This window comes from Capra hircus, chromosome 1 (assembly GCF_001704415.2).
Source record: "Capra hircus breed San Clemente chromosome 1, ASM170441v1, whole genome shotgun sequence".
NCBI lineage: Eukaryota > Metazoa > Chordata > Mammalia > Artiodactyla > Bovidae > Capra > Capra hircus.
Window position 1 is genome coordinate 20,144,602 of NC_030808.1, and position 25,802 is coordinate 20,170,403.

Below are 25,802 nucleotides of genomic sequence, written 5' to 3' on the forward strand. Positions count from 1 at the left end.
TGTTGTTATTCTTTTAGTTGCTTCAGCTCCTTCATTCTCTTTGTGTGACCAATTTCTTGTGTTAAATCACGTCTCCTATAATATCTGCTGTAATTCCTGTTTTTCTGATGGGATCCTGACTGATATCATAGAGCATCTAACCTGGACTTCTCAGGGTAAGAGTCTCAGGAGAAATATAATATTCATATTTTTAAAAGATAAGCAGAACTTGGCAATAGAATGAGAGGATAAAGAAAGGGTATGATTCGGCATCATGTCGAGATTTTTGGTTTGGGAACGTAGGTGGATAATGTTGCCATTTGTTAAGAGAGGAAGAAGAAGCAGAACAAGTTTGGGGATGGGGGATGCAAATGCTGAGTTTGAGGCGTTCGTGGAATGCCTAAGGATAGATGTCCAGTAGGGTTTGACAGAATCTGAACACAGCAGTCATATCTTCCCCAGAAACCCTCCTCTTCTTTGTACCCTCAGTTGCCTTGCTCGGAGGATTGTTACATCTCCCTTCTGTACCTTTAAACTGCTGCTCCACGTTTCATGTATATCAGCTCAGTTTGCCTTTATCTTTAAAAAAAAAAAAAAAGAAAACTAAAAAAAGAAAAATTATCAAAGTCCTGCTTTCTGACCACCTTTTTGGGGCTATATTACTCTTTTTCCTTTTATGAGTAATTTTGTTTCCATGGTAGTTTTTTTCTACTTCCTTCTTACCCAATCTTCCTTAATATACTGAAACTAGTCTTTCATCTCCACTGGAACTGATTCAGAAACTAATCTTGGCAAATACAACAGCGACTTGCTTATTGCTAAATCCAATAGGCTCTCAACTGTGAGCTGGCCAGAGGTGCTAAATTCTGGTAAGTGGCCAGTAAACAGCAAATATTCAGTAAATGGGAGTTGTTACTATTATGGTTGGGCTGAATTAATTTTTTAAATTGTTATTGCTAATTTTTTTTACAAGAGGGATTATCGCAACAAATTCTCTTTTTGTCTGATTATTTCATTTCTTAGTGGATGTGTGTCTCTAATTACTTACCATCAAAACAATTAGTGAATTCAGCAGAAAAAATATATATTTCACAAATCATCACTTAGCATCCTATGAAAAGAATGAAAATATAAACCCTACAAAAATTATTTGACTAGAATTTTCACCTTTCAACCAGTTGTTTGTTTCTTTACAAAGAGAACTTCAAAATAAGCAAGTTGCCTTCGGGGAATGATAGGCAAAAGTATCTTCCTCAAAACTTTCTATGTTTTCTTGCAGTAGCCACAAATAGCTAGTAATCTTTAGTAAGAAACAGAGATGAGGAATAAGGGTCATTTACTAAGTGGCGTGTTTGATTTACAGTCTAGTAGTTGCAAAGAATTAGAGGTGTATTTATGTTTCAGTAGCTCACACATAAAAGGCAGAGCTAGAGTGATGAGCAGACTTTTAAATCATATCTTTGCCTCAGTGTAAAAGGGAATATGCTTTAATAGAACAGTGTGACCTCATCTTTCACTCTTTTTCAGAGGAAGGAACACAATCTACAAATGAGATGTGATACCTAATTTTTTTTTTCCAGCTTGCATTTAAAAGAGCAGTTCTTTATCTGCAGGCACTTTGAATGTGAAAGCTAAGATTTGACATGTATGTGTTTGTAATCATATACGCTCAGATTTAATCCTCATTCACAACTGATAAACCTCATGCTCTGAAGCAGGAAAACCCCAAGGCAATCTTGAAATTGTTAGTAAACTGGTATTCTCTGTAATGTAACACTGGAGATTGAACTGTGTGAACACATTCAGGGATCATTTCTAGATAAACTTAGCACAATTTTTATAATTGAAAGATTATATTGGCTACAATGATCAGTCTCATTTACATCCCATATGAAACCTTAAAGATGATAAAATCCCATGATAGGAGGACTATAGGTATGATTTCATAAATGCTTAATAAAAACAAATAATGTTTTAATTTTATGAATAAGGAGATAGGAGACCAATATCATGTGGTGGCTGAGATGTTAAGAATCTGCCTGCAGTGTGGGAGACCTGAGTTCTCCCTGGGTTGGGAAGATGCCCTGAAGAAGAACACAGCAACCCACTTCATTATTCTTGCCTGGAGAATCCCCACGGACAGAGGAGCCTGGTGGGCCACAGTCCATGCGGTCTTAAAGAGTTGGACACGAGTGAGCAACTGAGCACACAAAACAACCTCTCTTTCATCACATAGAGAAGCTCTAAAGAAAATAAAATGCAGTGTGTACTGTAATCTATTATGATACATTGATGTACTGAGTAGAAAAATTCAGAAGGAGGAAGCATTTTAATTTAACATAAAACACAACTGTTTTTGTATCATTTTCTCTAGTATTGTTCTTTTTCCTTTGTACCTTTAAAAAGTATAATTTGCCTTACATTCACTCAGTTAGGTTACACCTAAAGACAGGACTAAAAACGACAAATAAGCAAACAAAAGAAAGAAGAAAAGAAATAAGTTAATTAAATTAAATTAAATTAATATGGAAGTATAATGAGTAAAATGTGAAAGTTCCTTTTCCTTGCTTCCCATTGACACTCTGCTTGCCAGAGATAACAATTTGATGTGTGTAATTTCAGTTCTTTATCTAAATATCTACATGCAATTGTGGGTCAAATATACAAATTCATTCATGTATAAGCTTATATAAATATGTATACATATATATATGTATACATATACAGTTGTTGTTCAGTTGTTTAAGTCATGTCCAACTGTTTGTTATGCCATGGAATGTAGCTCTTCTGTCCTTGGGATTTCCTAAGCAAGAATACTGAAATGGATTTTCATTTCCTTCTCCAGAGTATCTTCCCAATCCAGGAACTGAAACTGCATCTCCTGCATTGGCAGGAGACTTTACTGCTGAGCCACCATGGAAACATATATATATATATATGTACATATATATATACACATAAACATATAAAAGTGTGTGTATATATGTATACATATATATATACACACACTTATTCTTTACATAAATGGGACCATATCAATTGTATTTTTTGGCAACATCGATATATCTTAGATATCTTCTCATGTTAAAATGCATAATTCTAACACATATATTTTAATTAATTGATTAATCTAACACACATATTCATTACAAGATGTCTTTCTAGACACTGGTGACTTGATAGTAACCAATAGATAAAATTTCCACAGTTTATTGTAATGCACACAGTCAAAGGCTTTGGCATAGTCAATAAAGCCGAAATAGATGTTTTTCTGGAACTCTCTTGCTTTTTCCATGATCCAGCAAATGCTGGCAATTTGATCTCTGGTTCCTCTGCCTTTTCTAAACCCATCTTGAACATCTGGAAGTTCACGGTTCATGTATTGCTGAAGCCTGGCTTAGAGAATTTTGAGCATTACTTTACTAGCGTGTGAGATGAGTGCAACTCTGTGGTAGTTTGAGCATTCTTTGGCATTGCCTTTCTTTGGGATTGGAATGAAAACTGACCTTTTCCAGTCCTGTGGCCACTGCTGAGTTTTCTAAATTTGCTGGCATATTGGGTGCAGCACTTTCACAGCATCATCTTTCAGGATTTGAAACAGCTCAACTGGAATTCCATCACGTCCACTAGCTTTGTTCGTAGTGATGCTTTCTAAGGCCCACTTGACTTCACATTCCAGGATGTCTGGCTCTAGATGAGTGATCACAGCATCATGATTATCTTGATCATGAAGATATTTTTTGTACAGTTCTTCTGTGTATTCTTGCCACCTCTTCTTAATATCTTCTGCTTCTGTTAGGTCCATGCTATTCCTGTCCTTTATCGAGCCCATCTTTGCATGAAATGTTACCTTGGTATCTCTAATTTTCTTGAAGAGATCTCTAGTCTTTCCCATTCTGTTGTTTTCCTCTTTATCTTTGCATTGATCACTGAAGAAGGCTTTCTTATCTCTCCTTGCTATTCTTTCAAACTCTGCATTCAGATGCTTATATCTTCCATTTTCTCCTTTGCTTTTCGCTTCTCTTCTTTTCACAATTTGTAAGGCCTCCCCAGACAGCCATTTTGCTTTTTTGCATTTCTTTTCCATGGGGATGGTCTTGATCCCTGTCTCCTGTACAAAGTCACGAACTTCTATCTATAGTTCAGCAGGCACTCTGTCTATCAGATCCAGTCCCTTAAATCTATTTCTCACTTCCCTGTATAATCATAAGGGATTTGATTTAGGTCATACCTGAATGGTCTATTTGTAAGGCCTCCCCAGACAGCCATTTGCTTTTTTTGCATTTCTTTTCCAGGGGGATGGTCTTGATCCCTGTCTCCTGTACAATGTCACGAACCTCAGTCCATAGTTCATCAGGCACTCTATCTATCAGATCTAGTCCCTTAAATCTATTTCTCACTTCCACTGTATAATCATAAGGCATTTGATTTAGGTCATACCTGAATGGTCTAGTGGTTTTCCCTACTTTGTTCAATTTAAGTCTGAATTTGTCAATAAGGAGCTCATGATCTGAGGCACAGTCAGCTCCCGGTCTTGTTTTTGCTGACTGTATAGAGCTTCTCCATCTTTGGCAGCAAAGAATATAATCAGTCTGAATTTGGTGTTGACCATCTGGTGATGCCCACATGTAGTATTCTCCTGTGTTGTTGGAAGAGGGTGTTTGCTATGACCAGTGCGTTCACTCGGCAAAACTCTATTAGCCTTTGCCCTGCTTCATTCCGTACTCCAAGGCCAAATTTGCCTGTTACTCCAGGTGTTTGTTGACTTCCTACTTTTGCATTCCAGTCCCCTATAATGAAAAGGACATCTTTTTTGGGTGTTAGTTCTAAAAGTTCTTGTAGGTTTTCATTTGAGAAACCTATATGCAGGTCAGGAGGCAACAGTTAGAACTGGAGACGGAACAACAGACTGGTTCCAAATAGGAAAAGGATACATCAAGGCTGTATATTGTCACCCTGCTTATTTAACTTATATGCAGAGTGCATCATGAGAAACACTGGACTGGAAGAAGCACAAGGTGGAATCAAGATTGCCAGGAGAAATATCAATAACCTCAGATATGCAGATGACACCACCCTTATGACAGAAAGTGAAGAGGAACTAAAAAGCCTCTTGATGAAAGTGAAAGAGAAGAGTGAAAAAGTTGACTTAAAGCTCAACATTCAGAAAACTAAGATCATGGTATGTGGTCCCATCACTACGGGAAATAGATGGGGAAATAGTGTCTTCATTTAGGCTTCATTTTGGGGGGCTCCAAAATCACTGCAGATGGTGATTGCAGCCATGAAATTAAAAGTTGTTTACTTCTTGGAAGGAAAGTTATGACCAACCTAAATAACATTGAAAAGCAGAGATATTACTTTGCCAACTAAGGTCCATTTAGTCAAGGCTATGGTTTTTCCAGTGGTCATGTTTGTATGTAAGAGTTGGACTGTGAAGAAAGCTGAGCACCAAAGAATTGATTTGAACTGGCCCAAAAGCAAAATGGCTGTCTGGGGAAGCCTTACAAATAGCTGTGAAAAGAAGAGAAGTGAAAAGCAAAGGAGATAAGGAAAGATATAAGAATCTGAATGCAGAGTTCCAAAGAATAGCAAGAAGAGATAAGAAAGCCTTCTTCAGTGATCAATGCAAAGATAAAGAGGAAAACAACAGAATGGGAAAGACTAGAGATCTCTTCAAGAAAATTAGAGATACCAAGGTAACATTTCATGCAAAGATGGGCTCGATAAAGGACAGGAATAGCATGGACCTAACAGAAGCAGAAGATATTAAGAAGAGGTGGCAAGAATACACAGAAGAACTGTACAAAAAATATCTTCATGACCAAGATAATCATGATGCTGTGATCACTCATCTAGAGCCAGACATCCTGGAATGTGAAGTCAAGTGGGCCTTAGAAAGCATCACTACGAACAAAGCTAGTGGACGTGATGGAATTCCAGTTGAGCTGTTTCAAATCCTGAAAGATGATGCTGTGAAAGTGCTGCACTCAATATGCTAGCAAATTTAGAAAACTCAGCAGTGGCCACAGGACTGGAAAAGGTCAGTTTTCATTCCAATCCCAAAGAAAGGCAATGCCAAAGAATGCTCAAACTACCACAGAGTTGCACTCATCTCACACGCTAGTAAAGTAATGCTCAAAATTCTCTAAACCAGGCTTCAGCAATACATGAACCGTGAACTTCCAGATGTTCAAGATGGGTTTAGAAAAGGCAGAGGAACCAGAGATCAAATTGCCAGCATTTGCTGGATCATGGAAAAAGCAAGAGAGTTCCAGAAAAACATCTATTTCTGCTTTATTGACTATGTCAAAACCTATGACTGTGTGGATCACAATAAACTGTGGAAAATTCTGAGAGAGATGGGAATACCAGACCACCTGACCTGCCTCTTGAGAAATCTGTACACACGTCAGGAAGCAACAGTTAGAACTGGACACGGTTCTAGCTGGACACTGGTTTCAAATAGGAAAAAGAGTACATCAAGGCTGTGTATTGTCAACCTGCTTATTTAACTTATATGCAGAGTACATCATGAGAAACGCTGGACTGGAAGAAACACAAGCTGGAATCAAGATTGCCGGGAGAAATATCAATAATCTCAGATATGCAGATGACACCACCCTTATGGTAGAAAGTGAAGAGGAACTAAAAAGCCTCTTGATGAAAGTGAAAGAGGAGAGTGAAAAAGTTGGCTTAAAGCTCAACATTCAGAAAACGAAGATCATGGCATCTGGTCCCATCACTTCATGGGAAATAGATGGGAAAACAGTGGAAACAGTATCAGACTTAATTTTGGGGGGCTCCAAAATCACTGCAGATGGTGACTGCAGCCATGAAATTAAAAGACATTTACTCTTTGGAAGAAAAGTTATGACCAACCTAGATAGCATATTCAAAAGCAGATATATTACTTTGCTGACTAAGGTCATTCTAGCGAAGGCTATGTTTTTTCCAGTAGTCATGTATGGATATTAGAGTTGAACTGTGAAGAAGGCTGAGCGCTGAAGAATTGATGCTTTTGATCTGTGGTGTTGGAGAAGACTCCTGAGGGTCCCTTGGACTGCAAGGAGATCCAACCAATCCATTCTGAAGGAGATCATCCCTGGGTGTTATTTGGAAGGAATGATGCTAAAGCTGAAACTCCAGTACTTTGGCCACCTCATGCAAACAACTGACTCATTGGAAAAGACTTTGATGCTGGAGGGATTGGGGGCAGGAGGAGAAGGGGACGACAGAAGATGAGATGGCTGGATGGCATCACTGACTCAATGCATGTGAATCTGAGTGAACTCCGGGAGTTGGTGATGGACAGGGAGGCCTGGCGTGCTGCGATTCATGGGGTTGCAAAGAGTCGGATACGACTGAGCGACTGAACTGAACTGAACTGAACTGTGGTGTTGGAGAAGACTCTTGAGAATCCCATGGACTGCAAGGAGATCCAACCAGTCCATCATGAAGGAGATCAGTCCTTGGTGTTCATTGGAAGGACTGATGCTGAAGCTGAAACTTCAATACTTTGGTCACCTCATGTGAAGAATTGACTCACTGGAAAATCCCCTGATGCTGGGAGGGATTGGGGGCAGAAGGAGAGGACGATGAGAGAGGACGAGATGGCTGGATGGCATCACCGACTCGATGTACATGAGTCTGAGTGAACTCCAGGAGTTGGTGATGGACAGGGAGGCCTGGCGTGCTGCGATTCATGGGGTTGCAAAGAGTCGGACACAACTGAGTGAGTGAACTGAATAGATAAAATATTTGCCTATAAACATTTGGGTTCTAGTGAAGGAGATTGATTATTAATATGTAGCTCAACGTTTAATGGGCTTATCTGATAGCTTAGTTGGTAAATAATCTGCCTGCAATTCAGGAGACCCCCGTTCAATTCCTGGGTTGGGAAGATTCACTGGAGAAGGGATAGTCTACTCACTCTAATATTATTGGGTTTCCTTTGTGGCTCAGCTGGTAAAGAATCAGCCTGCAATGCAGAAGACCTGGATTCAATCCCTGGGTTGGGAAGGTGCCCTGGAGAAGGGAACAGCTACCCACTCCAGCATTCTGGTCTGGAGAATTCCATGGACTTTATAGCCCATGGAGTCACAAGGAGTTAGACACTACTGAGTGACTTTCACTTTCAGCGTTTAATGTTAGGAGCTGGTACATTTTGTGAAGAAAAATAAAGTGGGTTAAAATATTGAGAAGGTAGAAATCAGGATGCCACATGGTGCCATTCATGCAGAGCTTTCGAAGAGAATGAACCAGCTAAGAGAATGTTGAGGAAAGAATAATACAGGTAGAAGAATAAGAATGTGCAAATGCCCTAGATTTTGAAACAGAGCAAGACATGAAGGAAGAGGGAGGAAATGAGTTCTCAGAGGCAGAAGCCAGATTACACAGGACTGTGGGTCTTGCTAAGGACACTGCATTTGATTTTAGTAACTTTACTGAATTCCTGATTCTTTTTTTACTTTATGGATGTAAATAGCTCACTTAACCCTTCTTTCCTAATGAAGGGAAAGTTTTAAGTGTTTCATTTAAGATTATAAAGACCATCCTTTGCTCATCCTTACGCACAAGGAAATATCTCTGCAAATTATATTCCTGGTACAGAATAACTACATCGAAAGATGAGCGCAATGTAAATGCTGAAGGTGCTGTCCATTTGCCTTCCCAAAAGCGAACTGAACTGAACTGGAAAGCTAAATTTACATTACCACCCATGCAATGTTAGAAGTGACCATTTCTCTTTATTCTTTTCCACATAAAACATTGTCTTCTTACTTTAAATAATCCAATGGATGAAGAAATTGTGTCTCTGCTTTGTTTTAGTGTGCATTTTCACTGTCATTAATAAAGCTGAGCACCATTTCCTATGTTTATAACCATTTGCCTTTTTTTTTTTTTTTCCTCCAGGGAATAGCTATTAGTCAAATTTTCATCCTGGGTCATGTCTGTGGCCAGCCTTTGGACTGGCTGTCTTTGGGTCAGTTGTCCACCCTTGGAACAGTCAGCTCTGTCTAGAGGACTTAGGATGTATACCATGAAACATTGCTCACTAAGGCAGCTCCTCAGCATGGGCTATAAGTACTGCATGATTACCTATAAACTATATGAGTGAAACAGTTACTCTGATTAATGCCCAGTGCAGCTTGATGGCGAGTGAAATTAGGAATGAAACACAGTATTTATTGAGCACACACTAAATGCCAAGCTCTATTTTCAATGTTATGAGAGATAGAAAGCTACACATGGTGGTGTCATTGTTCTCAAGATACTTTTTATCTTATATAAGGGGAAAGGACAAGTACATAACTAATTATAATTCAGAATGGAATATAAGGTCCCCAAGAATGACACAAACCAAATGATAAAGTAATTCTGAGCAAAAAAAAAAAATCACATTCAACTGAGAACTCTGCTAAGACTTAGAGCCCTAGATTTTGAATAAGCGTAGGATTTTTTAAAGTAAAAAAAGGACAAAGACAGAAGTAGAAATCAGCTACAGTCCCACCACTGAGAGAAAAATGTGTTTTTTTCTTTATGCCAATGACTCAATGTTTTTAAGGAGATCTTGCCTGATATTCGTGTATGTGTGTGTGTATATATATATATCAGTTCAGTTGCTCAGTTGTGTCCAACTCTTTGCGACCCCATGGACTGCAGCATGCCATGCTTCCCTGTCCATCATCAACTCCCGGAGCTTCCTCAAACTTATGTGCATCAAGTTGGTGATGCCATCCAACCATCTTATCCTCTGTCATCCCCTTCTCCTACCTTCAATCTTTCCCAGCATCAGGGTCTTTTCCATTGAGTCAGTTCTTTGCATCAGGTGACCAGAGTATAGGAGTTTCAGCTTCAACATCAGTCCTTCCAACACATATTCAGAACTTAGTTCCTTTATATATATATATGTATGTTTGTGTCCAATAAGTATACTCAAATAGTTATACACAAATGGGAGCTTTTTGTGGGCAAAGACAGTGTTTGGTTCATTGGCCAAACAGGTACTCAGGTGTTGAATGAATGTTTTATAACTTGTTCTTTCTTTGTTAATAAAAATATACCCATATCTATAATCATGTTTGTAGATTGCATAGTATTTCATTACATGTTACTGGGAAAGATTGAAGGCAAAAGGAGAAGGGGCAGCAGAGACTGAGATGGTTAAATAGCATCACTGACTTAATGGATACGAATTTGAGCAAACTCTGGAAGATAGTGAAGAACAGAGGGGCCTGGAGTGCTGCAGTCCATGGGGTCACAAAGAGTCAGACACAATTTAGCAACTGAACAGCAACATTCTTCAATGGATGAATGTTTAAGTTTATTATCAGTTCTATTTTACTTTAAATGGCATTAATAAAAGAAATCTGTGAATGAATCTATTTTATACCCATGTGATTATCTCCTTGGAGTAAAGTTTTAGAAATGAGTTTTCTGTTGAAAAGAATAAAGCATATTTTAGGCTTCCTTCATGGCTCAGACAGTAAAGCATCTGCCTGCAATGTGGGAGACCTGGTTTTGATCCCTGGGTTGGGAAGATTCCCTGGAGAAGAAAATGGAAAACCATTCCAGTATTCTTGCCTGGAAAATGTTATGGATGGGGGAGCCTGGTAGGCTACAGTCCATGGGGTCGCAAAGAGTTAGACAGGACTGAGCCACTTCACTTCTTCACTTACAGCAGGGAGTTCCCAACCTCTGGAATCTACTGCCTGATGATCTGAGGCGGAGGTGATATAATAATAACAGAAATGAAGTGCACAATACATGTAATGTACTTGAATCATCCCCAAACAACCCCCACCCCTGTCCATGGAAAAACTGTCTTCTCCAAAAACTGTCCCTGGTGCCAAAAAGGCTGCAGATGATTGCTTTAGAGGGTTGTCATGTATAACAGCCAAAAGGCACCCCTGTACAGAAATGTGAATGAAATTCTCACCAACAGGATATAACAACATATATTTTCACACACTAATCAAAATCAGGTTTTGAGTTTTTGACATAGGCAGAAGTGAGAAATTCTAGTTGTTATTTAGTTTATGTGGTGTTTTAGGAGAGGGATGGGAGTGAGTGTATTTTCAACAAACATCATTTGAGATTAGCTTTATTTGATCTGGTTTAAAAAACAGGAACTTTTCAGTTTTTCCTTTTAATGGTTGGTAAGTGTCAAATTTATGTTACAATTTTTACTCTCGGAAGTCATAGAGTGCATCAGTGTTCTTCAAACAAGCATCAGAAAGAGATATGCAGATGTATAGTTCATCTTCTTGTATCACATAATAAACATGGATTGGAATTTGCATTATTTCTCTCTCCACTGTTAAAACCATGAAGTTATGTGGAGTTATATAGTCTCCTACTAAGCTACCAACCTTTATAAGTAGTTACACTGTTAACCACAGTGTGATTGTAATCAGGAGTCAACTTTCAGTTATTTTAGAAGAATGTTCTGTGGATGGTTGTGTCACTTACTAAGTAATTGTCTCTCAGCTCCAAACACCTTTCTCTACTTGCTTTGTGAAGCTGAAGCTGGGATTCTGCAAACCTCACTTCTACTTACCAGCTGACCACAAGAGGACAGAAGGAGGAGACTGTAAAGCCGGAGAAGAAAACAGGGACACTGCCCTTCTGTGCATGCCTTGTTGGCTTCCAATCTACTTGCAGTTCCCTGAGTATCATCTTGACAATGCTTTTTCATTTCCCTGGGTAGCAGCTGTTGGGTTCAGTTTGCACTTTTTTCAACACTCATGGAGCAAGCCTCTCTGGGTTACTCTTACAGTACCACCATTAACCAACAGCATCACATCCTCAGGAGTTGGGGTCCCAGCATTTTGGGGTCTCTTCTCTAAGCTCAGAAACACTAGTACCCACTTAGTAACTAAACCCATTCTCTCTTCAAAAATCTGAGTTTCAACAATTCAGGACCACTCTTCCTCACCTAAATTTCTAAATTTTAAGTCCAACCTTTCCTTTTCATTCTTTCAGCCTCAGGGATGGTATCTGATCCCTGTAGTTGCTGCCTCTATGGTACAATTGTTGTTCAGTTGCTCAGTGATGTCCAACTCTTTGCTACCCCATGGACTGCAGCACGCCAGACTTCGCCGTCCTTCACCATCTCCTGGAGCTTGCTCAAACTCATGTCCATTGAGTCGGTGATGTCATCCAACCATCTCGTCCTCTGTTGTCCCCTTCTCCTCCTGCCTTCTATCTTTTCCAACATTGTGTCTTTTCTAATGAGTTGGCCTTTTGCATCAGGTGACCAAAGTATTGGAGCTTCAGTTTCAGCATCAATCCTTCCAATGAATATTCAGGGTTGATTTCCTGATTGACTGATTTGATCTCCTTGCAGTCCAAGGGACTCTCAAGAATGTTCTCCAACACCACAATTCAAAAGCATCGATTCTTCAATAGTGTTTTCTTTTTCTTTTTCAGTTACTTGTGTGTGTGCTAAGCCACTTCAGTTGTGCCCAACCCTTTGGACCATAGCTCACCAGGCTCCTCTGTCCATGGGGTTCTCCAGGCAAGAATACTGGAGTAGGTTGCCTTTTCCTTCTCCAGGGTATTTTCCTAACCCATGGATTGAACCCACATCTCTTATGTCTCCTGCATTGGCAGGTGGGTTCTTTAGACCACTAGCTCCACCTGGGAAGCCCTTCAGTTACTTAATTCACAACTTTATATCTAGTTGAAAATTCCTAATATTTAAATTCTGTCTGTTCAATGACTGGTATAGTTTTCATTCCCTTACTGGACCTTGATGGAGACAACAGTCAATGAAGAACAGTGGAAGTTCATGTTTTTTAAGAACAAAGGCTATTCACTTTGTGAATATGTATATATCATGTATATATCACCCAACATACATGTGACTCCCTAGAAGATTTTCATGAGGCAGAGGAGGGTGAAGAGAACCAAGAGGTGAAGCCATTTCTTAACAACTGTGGTTTAGAAAACATACCCTGACAGCATTTCTTTCACCATGAAGAGCCACTGGATAGCTCTTTGTATTTTTTTCCTCCAAGGTCATAAAGTCACATCTTCACAGCAGTAGCAAGATGGATTTTCATGATGGAATCTGGCTAATAATGGGTTTCTTGCAGAACCAGGACATTTCAATGACCTGAGGTTATTCTGGAAGCTGCAATTACCTAAAGAGAATAACAGTAAGAACTCTTATTTATGGGAATTCAGGAAAATGTTGTAGAGGTACACCATTGAAGTGGCCATATATGTAAGCTGTGGTTGAGAGAAACATCTTTTCAGCATTGAGATAAAATTCCTATGTTCAGTGACTGTGGTATAACAGATCCTTCTCTATTGATCCTCATTCTCTATAAAATTTTATGGTTGTACAATTTCAGGTTATCCATAAAAGTTCAACTATGTTAAATAAGTCTTAGAGGCCAACATCATTGTTATTCTGAAAATCAAAGTGGTTGGTTAACAGTTTTCTAACTGTGTTCCAGTGAATCAAGCTAGCTGATTATAGGTACAGTCCTTTCTGTGCAATTAGTTCAAGGGTCTATCCCATCAAGTATAACCATCTAAAAGTAAATTCTATTAGATTTTGGCCTTTCGGCTAAGATCAGGTGTAGTAAGAGGGCTTCCTATGTGCCACAGTGGTAAATAATCTGCTTGCTAATGCAGGAGACGCAACAGATGCATGTTCGATCCCTGAGTTGGGAAAATCCCCTAGAGTAGGAAATGGCAATTTGCTCCAGTATTCTTTCTGGAAAATTCCATGACTGAGCACACATAATACATCAGCTTTCCTAAGTTATTGATCATTATGAATATAATTTCATCTGATTTTGAAAAAAAAAAAGTGACCAAAAATCTCAAAAGCATTTTTTTCTATCTTATAAAAGTAAGTTCAATGAAATTCCAGATGTTCAATTTTGTTTGAGAAAAAGCAGAGGAACCAGAGATCAAATTGCCAACACCCACTAGATCATCAAAAAAACAAGAGAGTTCCAGAAAAACATCTAGTTCTGCTTTATTGACTATGCCAAAGCCTTTGACTGTGTGGATCACAAGAAACTGTGGAAAATTCTGAAAGAGATGGGAATATCAGACCACCTGACCTGCCTCTTGAAAAACCTGTATGCAGGTCAGGAAGCAACAGTTAGAACTGGACATGGAACAACAGACTGGTTCCAAATAGGAAAAAGAGTACATCAAGGCTGTATATTGTCACCCTGCTTATTTAACTTACATGCAGAGTACATCATGAGAAACACTGGGCTGGAGGAAGCACAAGCTGGAATTAAGATTGCCAGGAGAAATATCAATAACCTCAGATATGCAGATGACATCACCCTTATGGCAGAAAGTGAAGAAGAACTAAAGAGCCTCTTGATGAAAGTGAAAAAGGAGAGTAAAAAAGTTGGTTTAAAGCTCAACACTCAGAAAACTAAGATCATGGCATCTGTTCCCATCACTTCATGGGAAATAGATGGGGAAACAGTGTCAGACTTTATTTTTTGGGGATCCAAAATCACTGCATATGGTGATTTCAGCCATGATATTAAAAGACGCTTACTCCTTGGAAGGAAAATTATGACCAACCTAGATAGCATATTCAAAAGCAGAGACATTACTTTGTCAACAAAGGTCTATCTACTCAAGGTTATGGTTTTTCCAGGAGCCATGTATGGATGTGAGAATTGGACTATAAAGAAAGCTGAGCACCAAAGAATTGATGCTTTTGAACTGTGGTGTTGGAGAAGACTCTTGAGAGTCCCTTGGACTGCAAGGAGATCCACCGAGTCCATCCTAAAGGAGATCAGTCCTGGGTGTTCACTGGAGGGACTGATGTTGAAGCTGACACTTCAATACTTCGGCCACCTGATGCGAAGAGCTAGCTCATTGGAAAAGTCCCTGATGCTGGGAAAGATTGAGGGCAGGAGGAGAAGGGGACAACAGAGGATGAGATGGTTAGGTGGCATCACCGACTCAATGGACATGAGTTTGGGTAAAGTCTGGGAATTGGTGATGGACAGGGAGGCCTGGCATACTGTGGTTCATGGGGTTGCAAAGAGTCAGACACGGCTGAATGACTGAACTGAACTGAACAATGGAATATCAACTGTCATATGTCTACAGTGACTTTTTTGGTACATTTGTTGTTCAGGTGGTATCATGTCCACTCTTTGAGATCCCATGCACTGCAGCATGTCAGCCTTCCCTGTCCTTCACTATCTCCCAGAGTTTTCTCAAACTCATGTCCATTGAGTTGGTGATGTCATGAAATCTTCTCATCCTCTGTCATTCTTCTCTTGCCCTCAATCTTTGCCATCCTCAGGGTCTTTTCCAGTGAGCTGCTTCTTTGCATCAGGTGGCCAAAGTATTGGAGCTTCAGCTTCAGCATCAGTCTTTTAGTTGATGCTGAAATATGGTTTTAGGTTCACCCAGTGCAGGTGTCATCAGAGGTCACTGAATCTGTGGCTACTTCTGTTCTTGCTACTATTGCCGCAGCTGCCTCAGCACAAACTTGGTATGAAAAATGAAAATTAATGAGTAAGTGAATCAACAAATCTTGGTGATTCTAGCTTGTTGACCACCTCTACCAAAGGAAGATGGTCTCTGTTCTTGTATCAGTCAGAGTCGAGCTTAGAGCTGCAGTAGATATCTGACCATATATAATTTCATATAAAGATTTTAAGCTATGTGGAAAGTTGTTAATGAACTCAACAGAAAAAATGAAACTACCAAAGATAGAAGTTGCAGGAAGCAGAAATCATGCCTAGGTCTAAGTGAACAAAGAAGAGGTTGGGATTATTTATTTTAAAAGCTTTAAATGAGAGACTTGCAGAGGTGAAACTCAGACATTTAAGGAGATAGAGCTGGTGGACTGGTGCCTAGTTTCTCTGCAGAGGATGTGATGAGGCTGTTTCTATGAGTTTGGTGGTCATGGGGGGAATCCAAACAAGATGTAACTGCAGCTATGGAAGAAAGGGCCACAGCTGGGGTTTAGAAGCAGTGTCAGGGTGACTATGGAAAGAGTTAATACAGCAGGTCTGATGTTGCTCTTTGAAGGGCTTGCTAGTTAAGTCTGTCACGTAAAAACTTGGCTGAGATTTCCCTCATGTTCCTAAATAATAAGGCTGTTTTATGTGCCTTGGGCACTGAACTCTGCTATACCAGTTTTCCTAGACTATGTAAACAATGTGATTGATAATAAATATCTGCCATGCTTCTGGGAATCTAGAATTTTGGAAATCATAGCTGGTTTTGCAGGGAGAAAGTCCCAGTGTCACCAACCACCAATGAAAACTCTGGACTTGGAATGGCATCAGCACCATGGAGGCATGAGATAGCCTTCATTTCTGTCCCCTAATTCAACAACAAAAGTCTGGCATCTACACACTGACAAGAGTGCCTTTGTGGAATCTCTGGGATCTAGCACCATATGCCAAGGGACAGAGGCAGAGACTGACCCACCCTGGCATTGGGCAATAGACAGGTAGACCTTGGTCCTGGTTGTGGATCCTGCAGAGACTTTTGAAATGGCTCTAGCCCTTCCTCTGTGGTCCAGGAGTCTCTGGGAAACACTGTTAGACAGTCACTCTCAGACAAGAGAGACTTTGTAGAAGTGCCGCTTTCTAGAAGAGAAGCTCCACCTCATTGCTGGAGCAAAAAATTACAAGTCTGGACACATCTGACTAAGAAGAATGGCTTGACTTTACCCACAGCCCCCTTCCCCCAAGGCGACAGGGCTCAAGCCAAGAGAGATCTCCTTGGCCCATCTTAGCCAGGATTCTCCCACAGGGCATAGCAGAAGCATGTGAGAGAGCCCTCAGCTTCCCCAGCCATGTGAGATGCTGCCAAAGGAGCTCATTTCTCTCTCTCCTCATCCAGATCCCTGAATTATGAGCTGGATGACTGAGGTGGGTGGGCGGTGAGAAAGGGGAGGCTGAGAGCACAACAGACAGAACCCTTCTAGGGTATTAAAAGACATGACTCTGGGACCACCTGGTAGTTCAGTGGCTAAGACTTTAAGCTCCCAGTGCAAGAGGCCCAGTTTGAGCCCTGATCAGGGAACTGGATCCCACATGACCCAGCTAAAGTTTCCATGTGCTGCAGCTAAGACCTGGCTCAGCCAAATGAATTTTCTTTTTTTTAAGACATGAATCCTACTAACTGCATCATGGACTCCATCAAGAAGCTCACCCATGAGCCACTAGGAACACCTTAGCAACGGATCCCCTGATATAAGTAACATGAAGATATACAACTCACCAGTAAAGGTAAGCTGATAGACAACTTCAGAATACTCTAACAGTATAATACAGTAAAATGTTAAACACTTAATTCTAGCATCAAGATTAAAGGATGAAAATGTTAACTATAGCTCTAACAAGTTGTGAATGGATGCACAATATGAAAAGAGAGAAATTGTGGCATGAAAAGCATAGGAAGAGGAAGAAAACGTGTGAAGTTCTTGTATGCAATCAAAGTTTACTTAAGGGGTTTCCCTACTTCTATCCCTGGGTCAGGAAAATTCCCTGGAGAAGGAAACGGCAACACACTCCAGTATTCTTGATTTGGAAATCCCATGGACAGAGGAGCCTGGCGGGCTACAGTCCATGGGGTCTCAGAGTTGGACATGACTGAAGTGACCGAACATGCAAAGTTTACTTGTTCTCAATGTCAAACAGGCTACATTATAAAATGTAAGCTGGATCTAGGCAGAGATTAGGATCACCTCTCTGCTGTTTTCCTATTTTGAGGGATTTTCCTAATTTTCAGCTGTTCTGTTAAGTCTGTCTTAATGTTTGACTTGTCAGGTTTTTTGCCACCTAGACTGCTCATTGTTGGCCAATGCATTCAGTAAAGAAAAGCATCTAACTCACAAATGTGCATCCATGTCATGCCATCTTTAGCGAGTAGATTTCTTCTGCTTTCATCCTGCTCTTCCAGAATGCTTCCTCTGGTTTTCAAAGGCTTGAACAATTTTACCAAGGATTTGTCAGTTTACTCTTCGAATTTATGTTTCACTCCTGAATTTGAACAAGAAGCTCCTTCCCACACGTTCATATTATCCCTTCCTGTACTTACTTCCTTAATTAAACATAATAGAATTTTATATCTGGAAAGTTTCTTAGAAAGAGTGTAATCATCTCATTTCATGTAAGAAGCACCAGGAGTCTTGAAAGGTGAGATGAGTGGTCCAGGGTCACAGAACCAGTTAATGGCTTGGTTTCCTGATTTAGTCTTGATGAATTGCCATGATGCTGGTGCCAGGAGCACTGTGTGGTTCTAATGTAATTGAATAGTCCCCCAAAACTGAAAGATACCATCCCAGCCATCAGTACATTCATATCTGTTTTGGGGAAATCAAATACACACAATAAAGTATAGTGTGAAAAATTCTAAAACCAACTTGGCTCCTAATTCAAAGTCTAACTAAATATAGACAGGAGAGTAATAGGGCTGCAAGTTCAGGCAACACACCTACTGTGTGTTTATTAATTTTATAGCCTTAGCAAAGGAAAAATGTTAATACATCATAAATTCATTTAGTTTTTCAGGTCCCAAATGTATAGTTCTGGTAAATACATCATACCTATAGTACTGGTTAAGTGTTAGAAAGGCTTTTGAAATTTTGGCAAGTTTAAAAAAAAAAAAAAGTGCTTGGCTTTCTGTGTCTCTCTCACTACAAATCCTCTGCAAATCTCTTCTGATAGAAAACTTTATCCTATTTCTAGGAGTAGAAGATATAAAGACTCATCTTTAGGAAACATCAGTTTCCTCTTCATCCTTTCATCTTTGGATCTATTAACAGGAAAGCCATAATTTGTTTCTAGAGAATTCCTGTGTATTAAGAAAGCTCTTGTTTGCATTTGAAGAGCAGAAGCTTGTTTTACTTGTTTGTTTCATGAAGACTCCTTTTCAGAATGGAATAACATAGGCATAGAGCTAAATTGGCTACTAAAATATCTGAATTGATAAATTACACAAGGATGAAAATAAGTAGAAAATAGATTATTTAATTTTATGTAAATATTTAATGTTTTTTATTTGTAGCATATAACATAATTTTCTTTAAGACCACATTCATATTCAAGGCCAGTTGCTACTTTTACAGATATGCTCCATTTAGTTTTTGCTTAAAGCCTTTGAATGCCTTATTATGTGAACTGGTTTAAAGTAATTAACATATTATAAAAACAGTGCTTTTAAAACTCTAGGAGCAATTAAATTTGTGTTATTTAATCAGTCATTTCATTTGAATTAAAAGTTTTCACTTCACACCAGTCAGAATGGCTGCGATCCAAAAATCTGCAAGCAATAAATGCTGGAGAGGGTGTGGAGAAAAGGGAACCCTCCTACACTGTTGGTGGGAATGCAAACTAGTACAGCCACTATGGAGAACAGTGTGGAGATTCCTTAAAAAATTGCAAATAGAACTACCTTATGACCCAGCAATCCCACTTCTGGGCATACACACCAAGGAAACCAGAATTGAAAGAGACACATGTACCCCAATGTTCATCGCAGCACTGTTTATAATAGCTAGGACATGGAAACAACCTAGATGTCCATCAGCAGATGAATGGATAAGAAAGCTGTGGTACATATACACAATGGAGTATTACTCAGCCGTAAAAAAGAATTCATTTGAATCAGTTCTGATGAGATGGATGAAACTGGAGCCTATTATACAGAGTGAAGTAAGCCAGAAAGAAAAACACCAATACAGTATACTAACATATATATACGGAATTTAGGAAGATGGCAATGACGACCCTGTATGCAAGACAGGGAAAGAGACACAGATGTGTATAATGGACTTTTGGACTCAGAGGGAGAGGGAGAGGGTGGGATGATTTGGGAGAATGGCATTCTAACATGTATACTATCATGTAAGAATTGAATCGCCAGTCTATGTCTGATGCAGGATACAGCATGCTTGGAGCTGGTGCATGGGGATGACCCAGAGAGATGTTATGGGGAGGGAGGTGGGAGGGGGGGTTCATGTTTGGGAACGCATGTAAGAATTAAAGATTTTAAAATTTAAAAAATAAAATAAATAAATAAATAAATAAATAATAAATAAATAAAATAACAACAACAAAAAAGTTTTATAGATTAGGAATTAAAATTTCCAATGCTTTTGCAAAATTCCTCCTTATTTTCAAATAGGAAGCAGCATTCTGTTACCTTTGTCAGGTGGCCAAATAAATCTTTTGACTCACAGAAATAGAAAGAACCTATCTTATCATTTTCTCCCTGCAAAAGAAAGGGAAGAATTTTGAAGTTAAAAGTAATGTTTTGAAGCTGATTGAACCAAAAACCTCTGAAGTGTAATTTTTAGACAAGCAGGGAGTTGTGGAGATCTTTACATAATAGGTTCTGCAAGTGGCCACAGATTTATTAAACTTATTTATGTAAGCACTGAGGCTAATATCTATTGACTGGGAATACAATGATTATAAGAGAGTTTCATGGGTCTGAGGGCTTTCCAGGGGGTGCTAGGAATAAAGAACCCACCTGCCAATTCAGGAGACCTTAGAGATCTGTGTTTTTTCCCTGGGTCGGGAAGATCCCTTGGAGGAGGGCACAGCAACCCACTCCAGTATTCTTGCCTGGAGAATCCCATGGACGGAGGACCCTAGTGGGCTACAGTCCATGGAGTCACTAAGAGTCAGACACGACTGAGACGACTTAGCATGCACACACACATGGGTTTGAAGAGCAAAAGTTTTTTTGTAATCAAGTCCAGAGATCAGAAAAGAGGAGCTTATTGCTAATGGTTATGCTGAAGTGGTACTTTTTGGGAGCAAAAAATGAATTTTATGCTCAAAAGTAATTTAGGTTGAACTTTATTTTATTTTTGAAAATTAATACTTAAAATGAAAACAAGGTCAGAGAAAAGGAAATAGTTTAAGCAAATCCAATAAGCCATGTTTGATATGATTTTCGCACAAAAAAATCATGATTGATAACATGCCTATTGGTTTGGCTATGGCCGTTGGTTTGAGAATATGATTTTTGAATATCCACATTTCAAAGTGAATCTTTCTGGGAGAGTGGAAAGTGAATTACATCAGGCAATTCAAGAAGCAGAAAAAGACCTCATTAAGGTACTAGATATCGATACCTTCCACACTAGCCTCCCTGACATTCTTACCAAGACAATGAATTTGTGGTTTTTAACCACTGCCCTTCATATAAGGATTAATATGTTTACCTATGCAAATATTAATTTTAGAAGTAAATTAGTTTATTTTACTTACTGGACATTTGAATATATGAGATACAAAATAGATACATTTTGATGAAGCATGAAATGAGGTAAGTCTAGATGACACATTGTGACCTGAGTTGTAAGTATTCCCAGAAGACAGAGGAGAAAGGGAAGATACTGATGTTGAATGTCATACTGCTCTGCTGTGAGTTTGCAGAAAGGGATATTTATTGAAGGTAAGTCCCCTTAAAAAAGCATGTTGACATTACTCATTATAAGTTAAGAACTCACTAAGGGAAAAAAATTCAAATGTTTTAAACTATCTTTGTGCTATAAATAAATTAATTCCACTCTTTTGGGGACAGTTTTAAGTTTTATTTTGATATTATTAGTATTATATAGTTTAAATATTTTGGGTATAATACTGGCATCATATAGATATTTGTGAGTAAAGGCTTGGCATTCAAATGTTTAACTGCTCCTTCCCCACCCCCCCCAAGTAAACCTCAGACAAAACATTGTCAACAAAGAAATTAATCAGTCTAAGAAAGAAATGTGAAATTGGTTTTGAGTCAGATTTAAGATTATAACCCAGGAATAGCAGCTCAGAAATCTCTGAGAATTGTTTCCCCCTTTAGAAGTCAAGGTAGAGTTATATGAGTTTTGAGACTGAAGGCTGTATATTAAATGACGTATTACTGATGGTTTACACAAATCAGATCTAAGTGTCATCACGGCCCCTTACAAGATCAAGAAGGAATGTTATCTTTAAGGAATTGCCTTGATGCTAGGAGAATGCTGCTCTTTATGGCTGAACAGGTATGTCTGCTGATGGGAAGGTTGGCTGATGCATGGCCCAGATACACAATGCAAATAGGGGGAGAGAGGAGGCCAAAGGGCAGAGAAATTTTTTTTATGTTTACGTTTTTATCTTGCCGTAAAATATGACTTCTTTTTCATAAAACTATATTTTATATTTCTAAAACCAACAGACTTTAATGGTGGATTATTTTTCTTACATTAATTACACAGGTACTAGTTTCTTAGCTGGAGATCAAGTATACTACCAGTGTCAGTTTAGAGATAAATATCTTTGAACTCCTGATAAAGAAGAGCTATAGAAATAACATGTGCCATCTCAAGTTTGTAAAATGGCCTCCGTGCATCATACAGCTTGTCTCAAATGGAGACCAAGAAAGCAAGGTCATTTTTAATCTCTATGTACATCTTGCTTTCCTGGCTCCACACTAATCATTCATTGTGTTTCGCATATTGGAAGGGAGAAGATGAAGGATATAGAAGAATTCACTTTGAAAACATGTAGTTAATGTTGCATATCCAAAAGCTCCCAGGGGATTAAACAATCAGAAAGCCCTACATCATTTGCATCTTAATGGATAAAATAAGAGTTGAAACATTTCTATACACTTAAACTACCATGAAAAAGCCTGTGTAGCTAATAGGACTGAAGGGGTGGGGAGAGGGTGGAAGAAGTGGGGACTGTATAAAATTTAAGGAAAATTTATTTCTTTTAGAGAATTGGAGCTGGGCTGATTAAGTCAAGGTGCCTGTCGCTGCTAGAGACACATTTTCCTAATGAAAAGTACTGTAACTTCAGACCTTTCACATTTTCCATGAATAGATGTCATTACTCATTATCACATTTATCATTACTTGTAAAACAGTGAGGTGACAGCAGGGGAACGGACTAAAATAGCGTTGAAGAAAATTTGGTCCTGGCTTAGGTAATTTAAATGAAAGCTTTTTTGTTTTGCAAAAGCAAAAACAACCTCCATCCTTACTCCATCATACCTTTGGGAAGGAACCTCACATGAAGCACTGGGCCATTTTTATGAAAAGTGACCACAGTTTTTGTCCCTCCTCCTCTAATTCTGAATTAGAAATGATAAGGAGCTTGACTGGTAAAATTCTGAAACAGATAATGAGTTTTTTTAAGTGATAATTACTGAATCTCCTTATTTTTAGAAACCCATTAACAGGTATCTCTTTAGTCATGGAAAAAAAAATCTTCATAAATATTGAATTGTGCTATCACAGGTACAAGTTTTTTCAAATTATGGAACCAGACTAATTTCACAGGAACTATTTTCTATTAATTGGTTTTAAGATTTAATCAAGTAAAGACATCATTTATTAATTCTAATTTAAAAAACCAGAAAGAAAAGGTATAACCTGATTATCTTTAGTCAAACATCTTCATATGTTCATTTGAGTTAGAAATTGAAAACAAAATGTGCCCCTGTGCCTTGTAAGTTTCTCCAATTCAAAGAACAGGATTTATCAATGGGAGTCTGCGGCAGGCCTTAGAGTGATATCTTACTGCCGAAAGAGAGAATGGAGACAGTTTGGCTAGACTTGTAACAAGGATAGAATAGCCATTTGTTGAATTCTTAATTAGCCTAGCTGACAGGAAGAAGGCAGTAAACTGTACATTACAGTCAAAGTTCAGCAGTGCCACATTTCCAATAAGCAAATCTTGACTATGTTCTTCAGATACTAAGTGGTAGTGAAACCATTAAGAGGTCCCAAAGCATACAATTTTGAAAGCTGAAGATTAGTACCCCTTGTAGACAGGAAAGTCCCATAGCTATCTAGGTTCTATCAGCCACTAAACGTTCTCTCATTGTTGACAAGGCCCCATTCAGAGCACATAGATATTTTCGAATGTAATGATTATATGTTATAAATACTTGCCACCAACTGCTCAAGACAATGTACTGGACCTAAAACATTGAAGAAAATGATGAAGAAGCATGTCAAAACACAAACATACTATAGATCTGTAGATCTATAGATTAGACTCATTTTTACTCAAGGAATTGTCATGTATAAAATAGGCAAATAAGGGTTTTGCAAATTATTATAGAAGTAGATTTGCCAGTGTCTGCCACTGACAGATTTATTATTAGAAACAACCCTTGTTTGCAATGTAAGACATTTTTATAACAAGGAATCTGACTTCAGAAATGTGTCTTTTCTAACTTTCTCTGTAAGTTTTTGATGTCTGTATTCTCTTTCCCATCTTTACTGCTAAGCTAATTTAACTATTGCTTACTGGTTTTCAAGAAAAATATGATAAATGAATTTTTCAGTTTATATTTTTTAATTATTTACAAGGCTAAATGGAGACAGGAAATCAAAGTTATCAGAAAGTATTCTTGTCAAAGATAGTGACTGTGTTTTGGAGCTTTCTAGTTTTGAATGATCATGAAGATTATTTGAATTGAAGATATTCAGGTTGGGGCAGAAGCCTTTCTTCCTATTTATGTTATTTACGTAATTAAATTACAGGACCTTGTGCCACATCTGTGGGTTGCCAGAAGGTGGACTGATCATTGAAGACAACTTTTTTCTTCCTTGCTCCCTATCAAAATCAGGTGATCATCAAAAAATGGCTGGACTATCGCTAACAACAACTTCAGCTCTGGGAAACCTTGAAGAATAAAAGCTAAGGATTCCATAAAACACAGCATTTACTGTAAAGACATCGTTTTTTGATGCCCTCTTCTCCTCAAAATATAGAAGTGTTTGTCCAGGAACAAAGACTGTCTTACTCAATCTAAGGCCACATTTACATGTCCTTGGGAGAGAAACTTCACATTTGCATCCTTGAGTAATAAAACTGAACAGAAAAAAAAAGTACTAATCTTGTTTATGCGCTAATTTCTTAGAGACTAAAGTATTACAATAACCTCTCTGATAATTAAAATTATCAACCCCAAGCAATTTTTAAAAGAGGTTTGAAAACTAGTAGGACTTGCTTGTGTTTGTATGGCTTATTATTTTTCCTCAAACACCTGGCACAGTTCCCGGCAGAGTGCAGGTACTTATTCATTCATTCATTTAATAAGTATTTACTGAACATTTTCTATGCCCCTGGATCTGTGTAAAGTTAGTGAAATATAGTATTGCATAAAAACATTTCCCATGGACAGAGGAGCCTGGAAGGCTACAGTACATGGGGTCATGGAGAGTTGGACAAGACTTAGCAACAACAACAACAACAATAAATAAAAGCATTTATGCTTTATTCCTGCATGGAGCTTATCATCTAGTGGAAGAAACAGACTTATACCAATAAATTTATGTAAAATTACAACTGTGTAAAATTATACCATGTCAAGTATGTAGATGGAGTGGCTTAAAGTGCTATTAAAGTATGAAATAGAGACATTTAACCTAGTCAGAGGACGTCAGAAAGACTTATTCAAGGAAGCAGGCAAAATTGGGAGATGAGAGATCCTTAACCCTGGCTACGTTCTAATGAAATTGATGCAGATTGAAGGAAAAGCTTAAATATACAAAAAAGGAGAGAATAATTTAATTAAGATCAAATGTAAAAAGATAGGTGATTGAATATTTTAGAGTTTGAGGTGTAGGTGGGATATTCATACAGAAGAATTGGGTAGGTAGCTCTGTTGCTTTGCAGAAAAGTTCTAACCATAGAATCCTTAGTAGATGAGTTAGAGCTGAAGTACAGTAGGTTGAATAATGCCCCTTCTCACCCCCAATATGTCTACTTCTTAATTCCTGGAACCTGGGACTATTAGTTTACAGGCAAAAAGGACTTGGTAGATGTGATTGAAGTAAGAACATCTAAGATTAG

The 25,802-nt window shown here is 38.5% G+C and overlaps 1 long non-coding RNA gene across 1 annotated transcript; it reads left to right on the top strand.

Moving 5' to 3' along the window:
• LOC102177926 lies at positions 1–24,823 on the top strand. The gene is made up of 3 exons (XR_001918572.1): positions 1–155; positions 17,109–17,231; positions 24,488–24,823. It is a non-coding gene; the product is annotated as an uncharacterized LOC102177926 (long non-coding RNA).